The sequence below is a fragment of the Rhinolophus ferrumequinum genome, chromosome 14 (genome assembly GCF_004115265.2).
Source record: "Rhinolophus ferrumequinum isolate MPI-CBG mRhiFer1 chromosome 14, mRhiFer1_v1.p, whole genome shotgun sequence".
Taxonomy (NCBI): Eukaryota; Metazoa; Chordata; class Mammalia; order Chiroptera; family Rhinolophidae; genus Rhinolophus; species Rhinolophus ferrumequinum.
The window spans coordinates 39060839-39084878 of record NC_046297.1 but is presented as its reverse complement, the minus strand read 5'-3'; the positions used below and the strand labels follow the sequence as shown (position 1 = coordinate 39084878).

Sequence of the window (24040 nt, the reverse complement as noted above, 5' to 3'; positions counted from 1 at the left end):
CTTTCTGGGACATTGGACCTGGTTGATCATCTGTTCATGAAAGACTAACCTTGGCACCTGTCACGGTGATTCCCTTCTCCTGGTGTGCCCCATTCCCTGGCGGCCCCCTTTCAGTCTTCTCTATATGTTTCTCTTAGTATCCTCAGTCCTCCACTTCTTCTAGGCTGTCTAACCGACTCTTGTGTGAGCATGACCATTGAGTTCTGATGATTTATAGCCCCTCTAGCCCAGGCCACTTCTGAGGCCCAGATGCATACCAAACTACCTAAAGGATGTCTTGTCTCTGAACCCTAACCTGAAACTCTTGTGTTCTCTGCTTCTGTGAATGCACCACTATAATCCAAGCCTGAAACTTGGCCTCATCCTTTACCTTTCCCTCTTCCTCAACTCTCACCTCTTTTCACCAGGCCATGCCATCATTAGTCTTCTCCATCTTCTCCATCCATCCTGCCACGCCCCTTCTTGAGGCTGTCATCATCTCTTGTCTGGTCTTCCTCCCTGTTCCATCTTTGCCCTTCCAATCCGTGCTATCAAAGCTACTCCCAGAGTGACCTTTCCAAACACAAAAGATGTCCTCTCACTTTCTTACCTAAGTTTTGGAATGGCTCCCCTTTGCTACAAGAAGTCCCTTCTGCTTATTAGAATTTACATGAAAGGCACATTATAATACTGCCCTTGCTTATCTTTCAGCTTAATTTTTCATCACTCTCTCTTGCATTCTGCTTTCCAAACACACCATACTTCTTTCTGTACCTTATTGTGCCACACTTCCAGTTTCCAGGTGTTCTCACACATGTCCTTTATGTGAAGCGCCCACCCTCAAATATTTGCACTGACTTCTGGATAACTCTTACTAGCTTAAATGCCACCTCTTCTTTGAAGCCTTCCCAGACTTCCTGAGACCAGACTCAGCGCTCCTCCCATGTGTCCCTACAGACCCCTGTACTTGTAATAATATGTACGGCAGTCAGGACACAGTTCTGTGGTTGTCTACTAGTGTATCTATATCTCCTAGTAAACGTAAGCTCCAGAAGTAAGCACAGTTTCCATCTTGACTATTGCTGGACTTCTAACTTCTACCATAGTGTCTAGTGAAAAAATTCAAAAATTCAAAAAAGGAATTAAATATTTTTGAATGAATAAACATATTTTATAGGGACTAAGAGGTGAGGAGAAAAATGGAGTACTATAACCTGGTGAAGACATGACCAAAAGGGCAAATAAGGAAGCATGGGAAGGTAACATCACTACATACTCCAGCTCCCATTTCCCAGTAATAAGTATGAAGGATTTCTTTGGAGTCCAGTGTAGCCAATGTGAATTGAAGGAGAAGACTCTGCTTTCCAGGCTGCCTTTCAGGAGGACATCTGGAATAACTAAATGCCTGGAGTGTGTGAGGGAACAGACAAGGTGGTTGTTTGTTTTGAGAGAGAGCAACAGAGAACAGAGCAAAGAAAACTTACAGGGTTGTTAGGCCCTCTCTCTTGCCTTGTTCAAGATATTTGCCAAATTTAAACTGACTATTTTTATGTCTCCCTTGGAAAATAGGCAGCCTGTATTGGCAACCTGAGGCAGAGCCATATTAGTCAGTGCTTTCCCACATACCCAGAGGACCGAATACTTTATTATGTGATCTTGAATGCAACTCAAGCTCTCCACTGACTGGTGAGTGATGAAACATAGTCTGAAGCAATTTATTAGTTCAAGATGATGGCAGGAGGCAGACAGTGCTGGCTAGAAGTAGAGTGGCTTTTTGAGCAAGGGATGTCAAAGGAGAGGTTCTGCATAGCAGCTGGCCCTTTGGAATATGACCACAGACATCTGGGGTACACTTACCATTTAGGGAGCTTGCTTTTGCCCTGGGATGCCTTTATTAACCCAGAAGCCCTGGAAACTAGGATGGGGGCCATCATGCTATCCTGGGAAGGTTAAAATTATTCATAGGAGAGAATAATTACTGAAGGATGAAGCAGCTGGGAAAGTTTCATAGAGATATTGGCATTTGTGCCAGACCTTGAAGATCTAGTTTCTAAGATGAAAAAAGGGAGGGCAAGCCAAGTAAGAGTTTTCCCCATACTGTGGGCAAAGGCACAGAAGAGGATATAAACAGGGTATGCCCAGGGAATAATGATTAGACCAGCTGGGCTGGAGAGGTGCACTTCCGTAAGAGAATATTGAAAGTTAAGACAGAACAAAAATACCCTGTAGTGTTCTACAGGTAAGATCAATGGCTCATTTACCCAGCTTCAAAAGGCTACAAATAGCTATTTTTTTTTTATGTTGGGAAAGAAATCCAATAATTGGTATCACTTGCTGCTATGAATCTGGTAAAAAGCCTTTCCTAAAGACTGTAACAAATGGCCATATGAGCCCTGCATCCAGGCTGCAATATTGTAATACACTGCTGGGAGAGTTAGATCATATTGATTTTGTTGGGCCACTGGGCTGTCTGTACAAAATTCTCAGAGTCCCTAGCTCCTTCACTGGGCTCCATTTTGTTCTGTTTTGTATAGATTTAGAGAGAGCCAGCTCTGAAGAAGGCTAGACTGTGGCTGTGCAAAGATGACTGAGGCACAATTGAAATCTTGCTCTAGTAGAGATAAGATGCTCTAACAATGCAGGGCAACACGTCAAAGGAAAGCATGAATAAGGACACAAAAGTAAGGACACAAACTGACGCGGAGCAACTGGAGCTCTCGTACACTGCTGGTGGGAATGTAAAGCCAGTTTGGAAAACAGTTTGGCAGCTTCTTACAAAGTTAAACATACATCTACCTCCGACCCAGTGATTCCACTCCTAGATGTTTTCCCAAGAAAAGAAATAAAACATATATCCACATAAAATTGGAATAAGAATGTACATAGTAACTTTATGCATCAATGCCCAAAGAACTGAACAAAAGCTAAATGTAAATTTAAAAAGAAAATGAATAAAGAAATTGTGGCATATTCATATAATGGAATGTACTCAGCAATCAAAAAGAATAAACTATTGACAAATGCAACAACATGGATGAATCTCAATAACAGGATGTAGTGCTAAAGAAATATGACACAGTACTCTGTGTGTTATTCCATTTATATGAAGTTCAAGCATGGGCAACACTAAACTCTGGTGATAGAAATCATCCCCTTTGGAGATGAGGGAAGGTTGGGGGTTGACTCGAAAGGAGGATGAGGACACTTGTCTGAGATGGAAATGTTATATCTTAATTTGGGTGGTGGTGACACAGGTGTAGATGATTATCAAAGCTTATCAAGCTGGGTGCATTTTACTCTATGTCAATTACATCTCAGTAAAGAACTGGAAAAAAAAGAAATTGGGTAAAGGACAGCATGGCTTCATGGAAATGCTGTCTTGAGCAGACTTCAAAGTGACCTTTAATGAATGGTGGGGGAAAGGCAATTCAGGGGAATGAAACAGGAAGATAAAAGGTAGGGGGTTGGGAAAGTGACTGTGGGTCTCAGGAAGGGCTATTTCGGGCGTGGGAGTTGAGGCCAGAAAGGTAGTCCAGGTCATCACAGTGGATGGGGTGGCAGGAGCAAAACCACTGATTATATATCCCATAAAATTCACCAAGAAAGAGAATGGAAATAGAAAATTCATTAATAGGAATTAAAAAGCCTATGGAAGTTTTGTTTGTTTGTAGCATGTTTGTAGGTCAAAAGGCAGAATCATTGAAGAGAGGCGATCATTCACAGAAGAAGGTTCTGGTAGACATGGATGGTTCACCCTTAGAAATGAGGAGGAACATGTGTCCTCTCTGTGAGAAGAGAAGATGGATAACTGAGTGAAACTGTGAATGGTGGGGGGAAAGAAAATCATGAGAGCTCATGATGGATGTCCTCTAACATCTGAATACAGAGAGAGGACAGGTCTTCAATGAAAATGACAAAGAAGTCAGGCTGAGACTAGAGGAATTGCAAAAGGTTCGGAACAGGGTGCTATAGAGAATCTGAAAGAGGGTTTTCCTGAGATGGATGGAAAAATTCTGAGAGTGAAATAGCATGAATTTATAATGGAATTAATTGCCTAGGCTGGGGACTGGCAAGGTATGGAGAATAAAAACGTACAGTAGCTACTGAGAATGCACTTGAAATGGGTCATGGCTAGATGTGGGGATGTAAAAGGGCAGAACCAATGGAGATTGTGAAAGGGTGAAGAATTTGGGAGTCAGGAGGAAAAGGGGCAGGTTCAGGAGGCATAAGAAATGTGATACGTATAAGGCAGTGTTGATCAGTGAAAGTGGTTTTATGGATCAAGATGTTTGAAGGAGAGCAGTTCTTGAATGATGAGTTCCAAGGCATGCTGATGGATGGGTTGGTTGAATGGTGATGACATTCAGCATTGGAAGTTGGAGTCACTAAGGATGAAGGCAGAAGATGTGTAGGGAGAGAGGATGAGGCAAGGGCTGAAGTCCTTGAGAAAATGTGGTGGAGTGTCACCACTTAAAAGTTTTACTCTTTCCCTAGGTGAACTAGAAGTTGACCTGAACTTTGGTTACAAAATACTATTTTAAATACTTTGTTATTAGCTATATGTAACTTCTTTTAGTCTATTAAGCTGAAAATGCTTCAGGGTATGTTTTAAAGTTGATCTTAATCAATTATCTATGAGTAACACAAAAGTGGATTTTATTCTCATTTTACAAATGAGGAGCCTTACTTCAGTTCTTCATTCTACTACCCCTCCCCAAATCCTTCCTTCCAATTGGGGTAAAACTGGGGTGGCATAGAAGATATTGCTAAAATCACTTGACTATTCAGAAAGTTATTGCATTAGACAAAGGGCATAAAAGGTCATAGGTTTCAGTATCTAAAAAGAAGTCACGTTTTGACACTCAAAAAATAAAATTTATGAAAAGAAAGTAGCTTGTTTTTACTTTTTAGTTTTTTTTATTGATTTCTTTGTTTAAATAATTGCTTTAAGCTTTTAAAATCAGAATGCTTATTAGAGAACTCCCAGACTCCTATATCAAGAAATATGAAGTTGGGCATCTACACCGCCCAGGAAGTAGACTCCCTAACAAGAGGGGGAGTGGGGTTATTACTTTGTGAGGGTGTAAATGTCTAACTATTACATTGTTTTGTACACCTGAAACTAATAGAAAAGAAAATGTGGAAAAAAAAGAAATACAAGGTCGAACAATTAAATTTCCAAACTCATCCTAGAAAAAGTGCTACATACCTCATTGCTGAATATCACTACGGTCACCTTTGAAGTACTCCCCTTGGGAAGCTATGCACTGATGCCATCACCTAGTCCACCCTTCAAAGCAATTTTGGAACTCTTTTTCTGGAATGGCCATCAGAGCTGTCGTCGTATTACCCTTGATGTCCTGAATGTTATCAAAATGTCTTCCTTTCAATATTTCCTTTATCTTCAGGTAAAGAAAGAAGTCACTGGGGGCCAGATCAGATAAGTAGGGAGGGTGTTCCAATACAGTTATTTGTTTACTGGCTAAAAACTCCCTCATAGACAGTGCTGTGTGAGCTGGTGCATTGTCGCGATGCAAGAGCCCTGAATTGTTGGTGAAAAGTTCAGGTCGTCAAACTTTTTCATGAAGCCTTTTCAGCACTTCCAAATAGCAAGCTTGGCTAACTGTTTATTTGTCCAGTTGGTACAAATTCATAATGAATAATCACTCTGACATCAAAAATGGTTAGCAACATGTTGCAACAAGTTCATGAACTTAATTGTCAGTCCGTGTATATTCAAACATCCAGTGGGAGTTTCTTGGTATCATGAGTCAGAAGGAAATGGCAACAGAATTGTTTCTATCACTTACTGATTGTGCATCTCTTGACAATATATTGCCTCTCTGTGCCTTGATTTCTTCATGGAGAAATTGTGAAAGTGAAAGAGCTATACAATGTGGAATATGAGTGTTCAATAGACTTTAAAAACTGAATCATCAATGTATCCTTAAATAGAAATTACATTAATCAAAAAAGTCAAACTTGACCTGAAAGAGCACTTTGGCAAGGCATTTGTATTCAGGGATCCTCTGGAAATGAGTCTGATAAATGAGATGAGAACTTCCACACCATCCGATCACCATGTCTTCCTCACCAACATCAGCACCCACATACTCTGCCTTCCCACCTGTTACCATAGAATGTATCTGCTTAGCTAACATCCTCATTTCCTTCAAGTTTATTTAAATCTCACCTCTCAGAAACAGTTACCCTGACCACCATGTTAATACTACAAGGCCCTCTCCAACCACTTCCAGCTCTCCTAATTCCCCTTACACACCTCTACTTTTCTCTTTTCCATAGCACTTACTACCTTCTATCACTCTATAGTTTACTTATTTATTATGTATTTCCTATATCATCATCCAATAGAACTTTCTGTGATGATGGAATTGCTCTATATCTTCGTTGTCCAGTATAGTAGTCACGAGCCACAGGTGGCTATTAAGTACTTCAAATGTGGCTAGTGCAACTGAAGAATTGAATTTTTAATTTTAATTTTAATTAATTTAAATTTACATTTTAATTTGAATAGCCACAGGCGGCTAGGAGCTACCGTATCAGGAACAGCTCTAGAATCTGAGCTCCACGAGAGCAAGGAACTTTGATTCACTCACCAAGTCTCCTAAGTCTCTGGCAGAGTGCCTGACAGAGTAGGTGCTCAAAAAAAATGTGTTAATAAATGTACCATCAAAGTCCAAACCTGACTTTTCCAGGGCCTTGCAGTCTATCACTGGAAGCAACAGGGACAGGACGCAGGAACTCAACACTTAGGAAACCCACCTCTTTCCCAGCATATCAGGGATAAACAGATTAATGGATAACAGGTCCAGAAGTCTAGTCAGATGTTTTCTGGCAGGCATCTCGTATAAGTAAGTACAGTACCTGGTCCTTGAATTTTCCTGATTTTCAAATCTATATGCTCACACAAACAATCCCTCCTGCACAGAATCCAAACCCTCGCATCTCTGCCAATATGTGAGCACTATGTTCATTTGTGGCCATCATCAGAATTCAGGGCAGACACTCTGTATAATCGTGGTCTTGCAGAGGGAGGTTAATATAAATCTATGAAGTATTATTGCACCAACCCAATGGTGTGGAAGGTGAGGGCACATTTCAGAATTCACTGATCAAAAGGTGGAGGTCACAGAATATAATATTTTATACTACTGCCTCTGGAAACCACACAGAATTACCAAAGAGCTATGTAAATTTATGTCATTTTAGAATGAAAGTACTATGTAGGAAATTAAAAAACTACAGGTTGAGTGATTTTTGAAAAGCTATTTTGGAGATAAAATATAAAATCAATCTTATGATAACAAATCAAGAGTTTTAAACTGTCTCCTTCCAAAATCTTATTTTGACGATCTGTAAAAGCAGTGTTTTCAATTGTATTGAGGTATCAAAGAAGTTACAAGTGCTTTTCTACACTGTAGTTACACTAAGGATTAGGCAATATTCTGCTTGTATTATCTGCTGAGTTCCTTAGATTCCTACTAAAACTACAAGATGGCTATGTCTGTAATTTACTTAAAAATACTTCAGCATATATTCATGCACCAATGTTCATAGCAGCATTATTAACAGTAGCCAAAACATGGAACCAACTCAAATGCCCACTGATGGATAAACAAAATATGTTTTATACACACAATGGAATATAATTCAGCCTTAAAAAGAAATGAAATTCTGACACATGCTACAACATGAATGAACTTTGAAGACATTACACTAAGTAAAATAAGTCAGTCACAAAAGGAAAAATATTGTATGATTCCACTCACATGAGGGACCTAGAGAAGTCAAATTCATAGAGACAGAAAGAATGGCTGGGGAGAGGGGAGAAGGGAAATTATTATTATTGTTTTATTGGTACAGAGTTCAGAGTTTCAGTTTGGGGAGCTAAACAAGTTCTGGAGATGGATGGTGGTAACAGACAACAATGTGAATGTACTTAATGCCACAGAACAGTAAAAATTGGTTAAAAGGATAAGTTTTATGTAATGTATAATTTACGACAATTTAAAAAAATTCATCCGCGTGTGCAGCATGATACGATGAGGCCGTTACTTAGGTTAAGCTATAAACCTGGGTGCTGTCTGCATGCTAATCAAGAAAGCACAATGCAGGGGTGGTCTTTACAACTAGCTACCACAGGTTTCTGTTTTCTGTATCTTAATTCACAAGCTATGCTTTGCCAATTAACATACTGAAAGTCAGAAATGTTTTCTTTTTTTATTGATGTAAGTAGTAGTCTGTTTTGCAGCATGGTGAATGTTAGAAATGGGCTCTCATTAGTGAAATTGGAGGTATTCATTACATTTATATGTGGATTAGCAGAAATAGTTCAGAGACACTCCTCATGCTTGTTCCACAAGGGCATAGAAATCCAATTAGGCCTATGGCCCTTAGCCTCATTCATGATGCTAAAGCTAGGCTAAATCCCTAAGTAGTCCCATGCCCAGACAGGATCACTGGATGATCCTGGATCCCTGATGCTAGCCACAAGGGTCATGAAATCCTGCCTCTGGGATCTGTATGATGACATTCAGTGAATGTTTTGTGCAAGATGGGGGTTACAGCACCTAAAAATAAGAGAGCTGGAACGTGATTAAGTTGATAGAACAGGTAACATGAATGGCATGTGTGTGTCTACTTGCTAATAACATGTCTACTGAAAGAATGCTTTATATGTGACAGTACTGGCTTGAGATTTTTGTTCATTATAACTTAATAATGAAGTTGTCAGGTAAGTAGGAAACCCTTACCTCCAAACTTCTTCAGGAACTACCATGATTTATCAAAAATAACCTAGGAGACACACATGATCGTATCAGCCCAAGTAAGTTCACAGTCACCTGCATAGAGACCAGAGGGATTTCTAGTGCCAAAGGACATGGGAAAACAAACTATGAAGAATCAGATTATTAGTCCTGGGAATATGCAATACACAATGAGATGGTTTGGTTTGCCCTCATCACTGATTTTACAGTTAAAAAAATGGGGGCTCAGAAATGTCAAGTGACCTTCCCAAGTGTAAACAAACTTCATAAGCAGAAACTAAAGGGAAATCTTTGATATCATTATTTAAGAGCTACCAGTTATCAAGCCAGTTATTATTTGCTTTTTACTAGGTGCTTTAATATGTGATCACGACTTTTCACAAAGTCCCTGCAAAATGAATACTATTGTCCTTGGTTTTCAGAAGGACTGAAGTTCAGAGAGGTCATGCCAGCAGATGCTGTCAGTGCCCCACTTACAGCCAGCACCATGGCTCTCAACTTCCTCACTAGACATGGGCATCCTACTGCACTCTCCCAGAGAGCAGAGCAGGCTGAAAATGCTGGAAATAATGTCCATGGGATCAGCCCTTGGCCAATGATGAAAGCTTCCTCTCCTCAGGTTAGGTACCTGAGGTGTGTTCTACACTGTCTTCCAGATTCCAGAGGTCACTCAGTGGCCCACAGGAGTAACCTGCTCAATTATATAGTGCTTCTTAGCCTCCTTCCATTCTCTGACTCATTTCCTCACTCCCCATCTGTGCTTCCTGGGATCACTTTTCAAATAAACTCCCTGCCTTAAATCCTTGTTTCAGGGAATGCTTTGGGGGGAATATAACCTAAGGCAAGCGTGTAATTTTCCCAACGTAACCCAGCCAGCCACCGGATTACAGAGTAGAACTGTGAATTCATCCGTGCTGAACCCAAATCACTCTGGTACTAACTTGATTTTCCTGTCACAGAACCTCTTCTCCAGTTCCCCTCTATGTTTCTGGAAAAGGGAGGCTTAATCCAAACAGTACTGCGGGTTGGATGGGAGTAATTTAGTAATTAGGTGTTTGGGAAGGGGGATTGAGACGTTACTTTCATATAAGTCCTGTATCTATGTATTGAATTATATGCACTTACACATTGCAGGCCATAAACAGTGACAAAGGGTTTTCTTGTTTGAACTTTGTAGAGACATCCTTTAGGATAGTAGGCAGATTTTATTTTGCCTATGCCAACTCTGACCTACTGGTACTGGCTTCTAGAACTCTATATGGCAAAGAGAATGACTAGCTAAATGAACGTGTGATTGATTCGTAATGTCTGTTTTGGGCTCAGAATAGGGGAGTTGGTAGGAGTTCTGTTCATTTGCTGAAACCATCTATACAGTTTGATCAACTATGAGTAGAACATACTGTCTAAATTTGTTTTAAGACAATGCCATCATCACTGAAACTATCTCTACTCCATGAATATGCAGTTTTCACTTCTGCTTCTTCAATAGTTTCTTTAACTGATACCCAGCAAATCTTACCTTTTGTTTCTAGGCATACTTAGAAATAATGACTTTAATTTGAGAATATATTTGAAAAGAAGTTTAAATCAATGTTTGTCAAGTTCTCTGAAGATAAGAAATATTATACTGGCCGAGAATCATTAAAAACAATAAAGCTTTGTCCAACATTCTTAAACAATACAAATGTGGCTCGGTATTATTTTAATCAAGTTCTTTAACTTACTCACTGAATGAACGAATCTTTACACATAATAACTTTGTGAAATGAATGTGTATTCAATTCATAATAAATTAAATTAATTACACAAATTTAACTTCAATATCACTTATAACACTTAGGAATCTTAAAAGAATTTTCTCGCTTATCCTGTTTTGAAATTATTCAATAAGCAATCATTAGATTTCATTTTTTAACTATTTTTTCCCAGACATACATCCTAGGGTCATTCTATGAACCATTTTCCCACTCTGAGAAAACCAGTAGAAGCAAAAGGCCACCCAGAACACTGTTTTCATCAATAATAGCAATACTAATACCATCTTCTAAGCAGCTAAAGATTACAACTTTTTCATCACTCATATCTTCTTGATTTCTATTTAATAAATGTCCTATAGTGTTATTCCCATATAGATACTAAATGAGGCTAAAATAGGTCATGAATATGTGGCAGAGCTAGGACACAAACCCAGATGTTATGCCTAAGTCCATACTCCCATGCTGATCTACCTGGTTTCTATTACATCCCCATGTGACTCCTCTGACTCGAGTGAAGCCCATTTCCTCACTGCGCCGTGGCAATTCCCTCCTTTATTTTGTCTCTCTTTTCCCTGTTTGGTCTGCCCACTTCTCTCTCCTCTACTTCTCTGAAGTCTGTAACTCTTCATGGCTCTGCTCTACTCTACTCTACCATCTTCATCCATCTTCACTATTATTGCTGAACGCCTTCCACTCTTACATTTTTAGTACCTGATGATATATTCCTTTATGCTGTTTGATCTCCATTCATTCAACAAATAATTCTTGAGGGTCTGTCATATGCCAAGAGCTATTCAGGCACTGGGGATACAGCAGTGAATACAGCTGTCTCTCATGGAGTTTACATTACAGCTGGGGCTCCTGCTTCAAGTGTCCACATCTGGATTTTAAGCTCCTTTATAATAGTAACCATGCTTGTATATTCTCTGTTTATGAAGGAGCAATGTAATTTCACTGCTGTATACCTTAACACTAAATTAATAAAGTGGTTGTCCTGCTGGTTCAGTATAGCTAGCTAATGTCAGGGGACAAGGCAAGTAAAGTTACTTGATATACCAGCTTACTCCATTCACCCATAATTTTCTAACTCTAGGAATCTACATTACTGTTGAGTAAGATACTTTAGGAGTTCTCTGTAAAGGAATTATAAGGAGGAACTACCTGGAGACTGGTTTCCTGTGCATGCTGAAACAAAATGCAAAATATTGATTTCTCAGAGATAGGACCAGAAAGTCTCATCACACTTGGGAACAATTTAAGAGGTTTTGAATTATTGTGCTCATTAATATGTTTTTCCCTCCTTTGATGTTTTCCTTGAGGACAACTAAAGTTGCTCTTATAATACTTCAGGAATGGTGAGAATTTAGCACTAAGGGGAGAAACCACTTGCTCAGAAAAACACATTTTAAGACTTTTTACTATAACCAAAATGAACAACAGTGGAGTTGAACCCACCCAAACCAAACACTCTTCCTCCCAAGTTTGATAGGAAGTGATCAGAGAGGGAGTTTAGGACTTCTTCCAGAGAATTCATCTTGGGAAATTTGGCATCTTAAATGTTAAAAAATACTTGGTTGCTATGTTAAATTAAACTTAAATTAAACAGGCCTAAGCCAGTTTTCCCCACAAAATTTCTCCCTGAATTTCGTACACACACACACACACACACACACACACACACACACACACACACACACACACACTTTATATAATTTAATTAACATGTATGTCTCCCTTGAGAAATCATGGCATAACAGTAGCTGTTTCTGAGACCTGCTTTGCATAAATACCCCCTTTTCCTTATGGGAAGACATGTGAAGGGGAACTTGGAACTATCTCCAATTCTTCTAGCCACCTAAGATCCAATGTCCTTGAGAGGCACGTGATGCAACACCTAGGACAGCTCGGTCACTCACATAGTATGAGAGCTCACCTTGGATCAGGGAACATAGTCAATATGTGTCATGTCTTAGGACATAATCTAGAGAATCTTAGTAATCAGCAGGGGTATGACACTGAATTATGCTATATAGACTTATCTCTCAAAATTAATTCTAGGGATGTTTGTAGAAGGTTTTGTAGACACAGAGTGTCCCTGGAGGAACAAGTCAGGCTTCTGTAGAGAGCTGTTGTCTAGAGCTGGTGTGGAGAGAGCAATATGCCTTCTTTCTGAAGGACCTACAAGCAGTTTGAGAAGGAGAAAGACATTGGAGAAAGCCTTCTAGAATTGACGTTAGGACATACTACATACAGTAGGGCTGGCCCCCACTAGACTGAACATTTTGAGAGCAGAGACTGTCTTGTTTGTTCTTAATTCCCCAGGATGTAGGATAGTGATTGGCTCATGGTAGGTCCTCAATTATGCTTTTTAACTGAACTAATTAGGAAGCAGCTGCAGAAAGCCATGATCAAGGAAAAAGTGGGTAGTGCACTGTTGGGAAGACTGTATCATTTGTGTATTCCCAGCTCTCTCCACCAACCTATTACGAAACTCCATTGATATCTGAGAGATAGGAGTGGGGTTGGGGGAGCTTTGAAACTTTCAAATACTCAGAATAATTGGCATAATGAAGAAGATAAAGGCTATGATATAGACAATGCTATGTGTTTACCAAATCATTTCTTTTTTACCATCCATTTCTTTTCCCCCTAGATACACAGGAAGGCTATATTTCATAACTTCTTTGTACCTAGATGGGGCTATGGAACTTGTTATGGCCAATGGGATTTGGGCAGAGGTCAGGTTTGTTATGTCCAGGTCTGGCTCCAAAAAACTCTCTTGTAATCTCTCATGTTCCCATTTCTCTCTCTCAATCTGCCCTCCCCCCGCTTCCCTTCTTCCCTCCTTCTATCTCCTTTCCTCTCTCCCTCTCTCTTTGTCTGTTTGACAAGATGCAGAGATTTCAGCAGAAGACTTCAAGGATCTGAGGCCTTAGAACACAGCAAGGCCAATAGAAGGAAGGAGTCTGGGTACCTGAATAACTGTGGTGCACAACATCCCTTCCCAAACAGTGATCCCCACTAGATGATGATATAACTAAATGTTTATTTGTTAATCCACCGAGAGGGGGTTGTTTATTGCAGCTGCCAACATTACTTATTCTGACTAATACAGAGGCCATTGAATTATGTGTCAGTCATTGGAACCTTGAGTCCTCTCATTCCTGACAGAGAGTAGGACTAGAAAATGGGTGTTACAATCATGTATATGAGAATATATTTCTACATTTGAACACTGAATCATAAAACGATTTATGAAGCATTTTCCATAGGCAAGTCATCAAATAAATAGTAAGCCACGCATTTCAAAATGATTCTTTGTGTACTCATAAATTAAAAGAATAGAGTCTAAGGTTGACATATTCATCAAGTAGTCACGTCAGAATTGGCCCTCACCAACTTCATTTTGCCTATGATCATTAGCTATTTTCCCTAAGAAAATGCATCCAAAAAATAGTTCTCTACTAAAAAAAGATAACAAACTCATTGAATAAAAGTATTTGCAGTTTCCTTACAAATATACAGAGTAGAAGAGTCCAGCTTACTGAGCTGCTTTCTGGGCAGGAGCAACATAAGTCAATAGAACTTTCTCCAGGCTAGAACAAAGCTGTTCAAATATGAGCTTCAGGATAACTCAATTCTCTCCTGGGATATTAAGCTACCATTAAAAAAAACCCTCAACTCTGCCCAGTGAAGTAGGTACAGATAAAAGGCACTAACTAATAGGGGAATTGACTGAGTTTTAGGAGGGAAGCCTATGGTGAACTCCCATCATGCCGGCATGGCAGCAGTCAAGGGATTCTGAGGTATGAGTGAGTACAATCCTCTATTCTGCCTCTTTTATATTTTTGCCATACAGCAAGGTAATAAAAGGTTGTTGTTGTATTCCCTACAACTGCCCTTTAAATCCCATCCACTCTTCATCCCGTGGCCATCTTCACCCATTAGGCTCAACTACTCAGGTACATATCAAATGACACCTCCTCCAAAAAGACTTTTTGAGTTTTTCTAAAACATATTTTTTCTTTACTGTGTGTCTGCTTCCAGACTAGAAGTAAGCAGCCAAAGCGAACGCTTAGCACACTCTCAAGGAAGCACAGTTCTGCCGTCACCAGTGCCAGACACCACCAGAACAGTGATGGAGGCAACTGGAGGAAGAAGACAGGACATTACTCTCCCAGCAGTGTAACACCATCGCAGGAATGGTTCTGTCCAGACAGCTGGCTAATGCTGGAGTCTCAACCAGATTTAACTTTCTTTCTTTTCTTTTTCCGCCCCTCTTCTGCCTCTCCCCACCCCCGACCCCTCTGGTTGAAGCCGTTGTTTCTCAGTCTAGTTGTGTAGGACACAGCTCCCTGGCCTACGCTGGTATTAGGAGCCTTGCGCTCCCCCCAGCTGAGGCAGTCGGTTGCCGGTCAGCTGGCTGGCTGCCGGCCGCTCACGCTGGCCATCGACCACCTGAGCCACTGGGCCGGCCCTTAACTTTCTTTCTTTTCAAATTCAATAGCTCTTGTAAGATCTACAGGTGCTATTTATAATATTTTGCCTAGTTATTGAGGTATGTTCCTATCTTATTTCCCTTTTTAGGTGGTAAACTTTAGGGAAGAACTGTATTTTTTTCAAAAGCCCAATTCAATCACAAAGTAGGTATATGATAAATATTTTGAATTGACTTTCTGGGCTCTCTCTCTCTGTTAGAGTTATAGGATGCACTAAGATTAGTATCAGGGTATGGAAAACATTTTCCCTGTCCTTTCTGTGCTCTGGACAACTACTGCATGTGGTCAGATCCGGACTCCACTACTTATAAGCTGCATGACGTGGCTAAGATATTTACCACTCTTACCTTTGGTTTTCTCACCCATTACATGAAATTTATAAGAAGATTATATATGTAAAACATTTAGAAATTGCCTAGCATATAGTAAGAACTCAATAAATGTAATTACCATCATTACCAAGACCACCGCAATACAATTTCATTAGAAAATTGTTGATGATCTTTGTTACAGTGGTACCTTGGTTTTCGAACGTAATTCGTTCCAGAAAACCGTTTGAATTCTGAAATGTTCGAAAACTGAGGCTTGGCTTCCCCATAGAAAGTAATGCAAAATGGATTAATCTGTTCCAGACCTTTAAAATCACCCCCAAAACTGCAAATTTAGCATGAATTTTACCATCTAATGATACCACAGATCCATAAAATTTACAGCGTTCATAAACTGAAATGTTCATCAACGGAGACCTTCGAAAACCGAGATACCACTGTATTTTAAACAGGGATAACAAACCCAAACAGCTTTGGGGTCCAAGCAAGTAATGCAAGTGATTAAAGTAAAATAATTGAAGTTCAGAACTAGGTGATGATAAAAACAAGGAGTCAATTACGATATGTATGTAATAGTATGATCAAAGCTATGCTGGAGGTTTACTATGAGACAGCAGAGGAGAGATACCAAACAGCCTTACACACTAAAAGAGGCATAATAACAAAAACAGAAATAATAATGATTACTAACACTTCTTTAGTAAGTGTTTGAAGATGTTATTATAACAGATGAGCCTTAAAAGATAAGTAGGAGGATTAGAATAGAAGAAGCATAAGGAAAACATAGAAAAAGAGGAATTTGGTGTTTTAAAGGAACTTCTAGTGGGATGTTATGAGCAGAGTGAAGATTCATGTAGAAAACTGGTTAAGAGACCAGGCTGGAGAGTTTGGCAGGTGTTAGGTCATGAAGTACCTTATATGCTGCTCAAGAGTTTGCCTAGAAAGAAATGGGAAGCTACATTTTAGAAAGGTAACTAGAAACAATGTAGTAATGAGAAATTTTGAGTGCCTTAACTAAAGCAACAACATAATGAATAGAGAGACTTCATTTAGCAGGTAGAATTGGCATATCTTTGGACTTGATTGAATGGAGAAGGCTGAATGAGGAAGAGAGGTCTAAGTCAATGCAAAGCTTTCAGGTTTGAATGACCAGAATGATAATTTGCTGTTCCCACAGATGGGTTGAAGAGAGAATGAAATAAAAATTCAGGCATGTCGAGTTTAAGTACCTATAGGGCATCCAAGTACAGTAGTAATGTTGGCTACATGGATTTCAACACGTGGGGATTAGATTTAGGAATCTGTAGTTATCTTCTAGAAACAGTGAAATGAATAAGAAGAGTCCAAGGATGAGACTGTAGCACATACTAACTCTTAAGAGAGCAGTATAAGCAGAGGAACCTGAAAAAGAATGGGGAAGGGGGAGGTGCAAAACCAGGGAAGAGAAGTGCACAGAAGCTAAGGAAGTAAAGAGTTTGAAGATGGGGGTGGTGGTCAACTGTGCCAATGTTTCAGACAAATCAAGTAAGGAAAGGACTAGAATAGGCCCATTCAATTTGGCTAAAAGGAGGACGACTGAGTCCTTGGAAGTGTAGTCTTAGTGGATTGCTTCAGGTGAAATTCAGACTGCAGTGTGAAAAATGGGAAGAGACAAGAATGGATGCAGGAGGGGGATGAAGAGGAGGAGGAGGAGGGAGAGAAGGAGGAAGAAGAAGAGGAGTAGGAGGAGGAAGAGAAGAAGAAGAAGAGGAGGAGGAGAACGAAGGAGAAGAAAAAGAAAGAGCTGGAGGGCCATGGAGTTGTGTGAAGTTGTTTATGTTAAAAAAAAAATGGAAAAGACTTGAGAATATTTTATATTCTGAAGGGAAAACATTGGAAAAGAGAGAAAATTGAAGCTATAGGACAGAAATAATCATCAGTTCGAAGTGCCTGAGGGGTAGAAGTGTAAAAGATCCAAAACACAGCCTTGGATAAGAAAAGGGATGCAAATCCTATTGTATACAAAAGAACAAGTGGGAATGGATGGATAATGGACTGCCCTTTGCTGGGTGAGGGAGGAAATGGAGAATAGGAGAAGGAGGTCAGTGGTGACAGTTTGGCAGAATAACAGACTGAAGACATATAGCAGGAGTATGAGGCATCACCGAGGTTCTAGCTATGGTTGGAAGCCATGAGTTTGCAGTGTCACCAAGTTAGTGTAGATGTGATTTTCTCAAGTAGCTCTTGATTGTCCAGTATAGATGAGGCAAAGAAGGCAGATGAATGAATTGATCCAAGATGTATAGACATCTGGGAAAAAAGCTCATGTTCATGAACTGTTTAGCGATTTCCTCAGCCTGAGATTTCATTATGAGTCTGAACAATTTGCAAACCTGCAAATCATCTGAGATTTTCCCAAAGCTGTGTTGAATATTAATTCACCTAGATAGACAGTGTAACCTGCAAGGGAATTAGAGCCTTTAAACTCAATTCTCTCTTGACACTTGAGAAATGAATGGAAAACTACGTGTCCAATTCTTAATCCTTTAGAGAGCCAAGCGAAAGAGTATTTTGTGAAAGTTATCACAGAAGAGTTTTGTTCTTCTCAGAATTCTCATTCTGGGGGAAAAAAAAAAAAGAAAAGAAAACAGAAAAAGGAGCAAGGAAGCTTTCACATACCCCTAACAGGAAAAGGAGGGGCTTACCAAGGGCATTCCCTACCTTTGTGTGTGAAGCCTCATACCTTATGGTGGCAGACACTCTGGTACTGGCTATGACAAGACTTTAAGGCAAAGAGATAGCAGGTAAATGGTTTCCTTTAAAGACTTCATATTCTAATTGGTGGTTTAACCTCTCAGTAGGCTTAGTCCTTGCAAAGAATACAGAAAGAAAGAGGGGCCGCCATCCTCTCTGCCCAGGTTAAGAAACCTCAAGTATGAATCCAATCTCTACAGTTATCTGTGCCACTCATGTGGCACAGCTGGGTTCTTTCCCACACCTCTTAAGGAAGGATCTCTCACTACTGTTTCTGCAGAAGTACCTGTTGAAAAAGGAAGGCATGTCCCCAACCCTTCTGATTCTATTCTATGTTTACATGAAAATGAATATTTCATAGGCTTTAAACCTTATGATTCTAAGAATAACCACAGTTGACAAGAGATTTCTGACAGATTTCAAGGGTAATGGGTTTAAAACTAAATGTTGCATATAGTTTTCTACCGAGTTTTCATCCTACCTATTTTCCCCTTAGTTATGAAGAAAACTTCCTGGAATATTTGCTGTTTCCCCCCATAATTTTAGCAGCCAATAATTGCAGTATTATGCGTCAATATCAGGTGCAATACATACATATGTATGAGTATGTACATACATGAATATATACATACATATATAATAAAATAGTAGAAATCATGTGCTTTGTTGCTTATTGGTACTAGAGTTATTCAGGATCATTGCAGCTTATCTGGGGTGGTAAGAAGTTCAGATGGGCCTGATATTTTATATCCATCCATCCATTCATCCATCCCTCACTTGAGTAGACTTTGGTAACCATTTCATTCACCTTGCTCTGCCTGGTAATTTCCCTGCTGGCCCACTGCTTCATGTGGAGGAGCCTCTCTTCACTTTTCTTACAATTCCTACGTGTCCCTAATGCATAAGTTTCTAAATGCTAGGAAAATGCAACTTGAGATCAAATAAACTGATCATAGACAAACAATGGCAAAGCTGAAGATTAAAATAACAGCATCTACAAACAGAATCTGAAATGTTCATGACACACACACAAATCATACTGCTCCAAAACAGATACTATAGTACAAGGACATCGATCTGAAAAAGAAGGCAGCCCCTGACACTTATAGATAGGTGTCAGGTATGTTAAAGAAGTCAGGCCATCTTTTTCTCCTGCTGACACATAATGAATCTCAGAGAACACTAGCATCAGACAAGGGCATTCTGTGACTGTGATGAAGTGAGCCAAAACAAGCCATTTCATAATTTTGTGGAAGCCCAGACTAAAACAAAGTCACTGTGCAAACCATAAAATGCTAAACCTCCCCCTTTTCTGAGTAACAGGAGTGGCTGCTGCTTCTTTACCCATCACAGCTTTAGCCTTCATCTGGTCTGCCCTCCCTGCAGATAAGATGTATTAGGACACCCAGTCATAGAATTGTCCCCCTTCCAGAAAGCACTAAATCTAGAGTAAACTTCTGCTTCCTTAGGCCTTCCCCAAACCCTCTCCTAACCAAAACCCAAATCTTCCAGGTCCTTTCTAACATCCTTTGACTGAGATGCCTCATGATTCCTCCTGGTGTGTGTCCTCCCTCACTGCAGTGCGTAGTCAACCTGCCTTGTTCAACCACAGGCATCTTCCTGGTCTTCGATAAAGCAGAGGTTACAGGGACTCTTGCCATACTGCTCTGATGGGAAGTCCACCTAGTGTTTGGAAAGGATGAGGTGGGTAACACAACGAGAGAGCTTTCTCTAATGAGGGTGGGCAAGGATGCATCCTTTCAACAATTCCAATTCCAAAGAACCACTTGAGAGCTTTCCCCCACTCAGCAACTTCTCTCTTGCAAGTAGTCTTATATAGAGGCACCCACACACTGACTCATGATTGGAAGGCTTTTGTGGTTGAACCTGACTTTTATCCCATACAATATCCCAGGCTAGTTCAGCAGCTGTTTGTTATTTTCGGTGAGTCAAATATGGTTGACCTCCTAGGTTCTGAGTGTGGGAACTGTAAGATTTCCAAGGGCAGCACTTAGAAGCGAGTTTAGAAATGTGACATGTAACGTGGGATCTCAATATCTTTATGGAAATGAATTGAGACAGGATGAAGGTAAAGTAGAACATTATGGAGAAAGTCTCTGAGAAAGTGGTTTTACAAACCATCATCTAAAACTGAGGAAAATTATTATAAAACGTAAGGAAAATGCTGGGTTTTCTCTGGGTGTTTGGTTTCTGGAAATCTGTTACTTATGTAACTACACTACAATGTAGAAATTAGTTTATTTTTACAAGTTGTGCCTCACCATTTGTCAGAGCATTGGTATTATGTGGGTAGAAGGCAAACATGATTATCTCCACTCATACACTAGGAAACTGAGCTGTGGTAATTCACTCAGCATTGCCAAAGCTTCATCAGCAGGGGCCTGGAACTCACCCAGGTCTTCCCACGCCAGAGCACTTTCAGTACCCACCAAACTGCTGTTCATGCCAAGTAGCCTAGTTGTGATCCCTTTGGTTCTGAAGCTGATACCAGGGATAAACCTGGGAAAACACTGCCTAGAGATCATGCAGTTCTTCGGTGGTTACAATTGCTGTGTGAGCACAAGAGCAAGGACTCAGAACTCATCCTGTCCCTCAAAGATCGTTCCCAGACAACCCATATCTTAACCACCAGGGAAACTTAAGAAAAATGAAGATTCTGGGTCCCACCCCAGACTTACTTCATTAGTGTTTCTGGGTATGGGCCTCAGGAATCTGCACGTTTAACAAGTTTTACAAGAGATTCTTAATTACATTGTTTGAATACTACTGGTCCAGAGTAAGTTAAGTGTTTCCAAAAGGCCACTCAAAGTTAAAGAAGGGATCAACCCCCTAACCCCCACCCTAAGTTGAGTTCAATACACATAAGGGATAGCGTTGAGAAGGAAAAAGTGGCAAATGTTCTATTTAGGATCACCAAGCAAACATTTCAGAAGGGGCCCTTTTAGTTTGTATTGACCACAAAATAAACAGATCTCCATAAGAAAAGGGTTCAGAGTTTTTTTTAGATCATCTTATAACAAAGCTGCTGTTCTGATGCTCATAAAAAGGCGAGAATCCTGTACTAGTAGCAGATGAAAAGGAACTAGCAGACTATTCTTATGCTGGCAGAATCTGTGGCCTTGGGTCTGGTCTTGATTGAAGTGGAGACTGTGGACTATATTCTAGAGCATTAGAATAGTTTCTAGACCTCTGCTTTTAGGGAAAAAGGAAACACACAGCGGGGGAGATAGAAGCAATTTTCTTAATAAAAATGGCTGCCGAGGTATTTGGGTAGTGGTATTATAAATTATTATTAATTTTTAAATAGAAGTGTCACCTATAAAAGTTATTTCAAGCATAGCTTGGACTTTATATTTTATATTATAGCTGAACTATAGGCAATTTATTTCTTTTCTTCCTATTTGTAGTAGTTTAAATCAAGCTGTTCTTTTAAGCTATTCATAGCTAAAATTAATCAAGTTTGATAAAAACATAATGTTACAAATCAGTTTGTTACCCTAAAGTAGCATTTTTTTTTTGTTTAACTAGGCCCTATGTTCTGAATGCAAAAATCTCTGACTGATAAAGACAACACAAGGGAGTAACGGGGTTCTCTGGTAACCGGACTAAGAGAAGTACTCAGCCTCTAGCATTTAACTTCAATTATTCACATTTAACTTGAAACTGATAAGTTTTAGTTCTTCAGCAATTGTATAACATCTGAAAACTCACAGTAAAATCACATTTTGGTCTTTAGGAAGCCATTCTAGGTTATACAGTTTATAATAAGGTAAGCAAATTGTGTAAAATTTCTCTTTATAAAAGTCTCATTTGGGACTTGAATGCAGTGTATAGAATTAAACAATGGGTATTAAAAGAAGCCATGAACCTTTTAGCTTCTTTGTTTCCAAATGATCATCTTGAACACAGATGTTTAAAATGTGCTACAGACGTATAAATCAAGGTACATAGCTGTTTATAAAATTAAAAGTCTAGTGATCAAAGATACAATATTTACATTTTTACCCCAGCTTGGCAACTAGTTTGGTGAAAATTAACTATACTTCCATGAAATTTATTACCACTGATGAAATTTATTACCACTGCTTTCATCATTACCATTTTTTCTTAACCATTTTTCCTTAATCACCAATTATTTTTAGGGCAAACACAACTTGTGAAATATTGCCAGCGAAGTAAGTACTTCCTGTGTGTTTTTTTTTTTAATTCCCAACCCCCAACTCCCATTCAAGCCATTTTTTCTCAGTCTAGTAGTGTAGGACACAGGTCTCTGGCCCGTGTTATTATGAGCCTTGTGCTCCACCTGGCTGAGGCAGTCAGTCGTGGGCGGCCGCCCAGCTCTAGATCCAGCCATTGTTCACAATCTTAGCTGTAGAGGGCACAGCTCACTGGCCCATATGGGAATTGAACCGGCGACCCTTGGCATTAGGAGCACAGCACTCCAACCACCTGAGCCACCGGACCCCTGGGCCGGCCCAGTACATCCTGTTTTGAAATCATATTATGAGGAAATGGGTACAAAAATAACTCATTTTCTCTCTTCTTCCTCTTTGCTTTTAAATTCTTCTTGGATGTAAAATGCTTAATAACTAGAAGTCAAATATTCTTTGATGACAAAAGAAGTTTTCAATGTTTTATAAACTGTGCTTGTATATCACCAGAACAAAATAATAACTGTTTAAAATACTAACAGTTTAAAATTTGATCAAGTTCTCTAATTGTATAACTTCTTCTTAAACCAGGTACTGCAAAAAGGCATTTTTAAAACCCGGTACAGACTATGAATATAAACTATCCCATGTTAGCAATAACCTTTTGTGTTTTTAGTGAGATCTTTTCAAATTAATCTTTCAACACTCATATTGAGAAATCCCAGTTCTTGTCATTTCTCAAATTAATGACAGCCTTTTGCATTTGTGATGGTGGGGATTAGAATGAGGTAATAATGAATACACAAATGTGGCTAATTTAGCTTACCTTCAGTCCACAAAATTAACGCAGCTGGATTCCTAGTGGAAAAAGCTTTTTAAATTTAAAATTCTGTTTTGGATTTCTTAATTTACTATTCAAGATGTAATGCTAATACCATTATAACAAAAGATTAAAATAAAGAGAAGATCCCAGTACTCTTTGGGGTGGTGGGGACTTTCTGAGGAAGGACTGCTCCTTGGGAAGGGGTGAAAGAACATGACCTCAGTGGCCAGGACCTGGGAGAGGAGTACTCAGCGAGGCAGCTGCCTGCCCAGCCAGGAGCCACAGGCTGTCTTGTTTCTCCTTCATTTTTTTTTTCACAGTGCAAGGCCATTTCTTCTGTCCTGTGTAATTTGCAGCCATTATCATAGATATTAGATGTGGAGAGACTTGGCAGGTCACCTAATTCCCCAGCCCTTCGCACAGAATGCCCCTGTTGAATATTTATGAGTCCATTGTTAGCAGGAGCCTGTGGAAGCCAGCCTATTAGCAGTTATGGTCGTTTACAACCACCTGGGGGGTGAACAACATCAAAAGAGCTTTAAAACATAACCATAAGTGGAAAAATAAATAATAAAGGAATGCTGGATTCTAGACATTTGACTAATTGTCAAATAATGAGGTTTATTAAAAATTTCCATAGAAGCTAGATTCCTCTTATGTTTGGGGATTAGTTGAAAGGGCTCTGAACAATACCTGCTGATAACTTTCTTTCCATTTGTGTAGGAGAATTTCCAAATGGGCTCTTCCCAGGGCAGAGGCAGAGCACACTTCAAAAGCCCATCTAAAGTATTCTTGATTTAAGTAGCATAAATTTAATTAATACGAGATAGCACAGCATATATTTGACTAACATAAGACAACATTCTTAGTATTCCTCTGGGACAACTTGAATTTTGAGACATTTTAAGCTGGCTACAAAGCAGAAACTAAAGAGAGGATCAAGCATTATTTGATATATG

At 39.5% G+C, this 24040-nt stretch overlaps 1 protein-coding gene and 1 non-coding gene across 2 annotated transcripts in view; both read right to left on the bottom strand.

Moving 5' to 3' along the window:
- CPQ (carboxypeptidase Q) overlaps positions 1–24040 on the bottom strand; it is a 598544-nt gene that overhangs the window by 33704 nt on the left and 540800 nt on the right. The gene's annotated exons all lie outside the window — the stretch shown is intronic.
- On the bottom strand, positions 14558–14760 carry LOC117034234 (small nucleolar RNA SNORA74). The gene has a single exon (XR_004425046.1). It is a non-coding gene; the product is annotated as a small nucleolar RNA SNORA74 (small nucleolar RNA).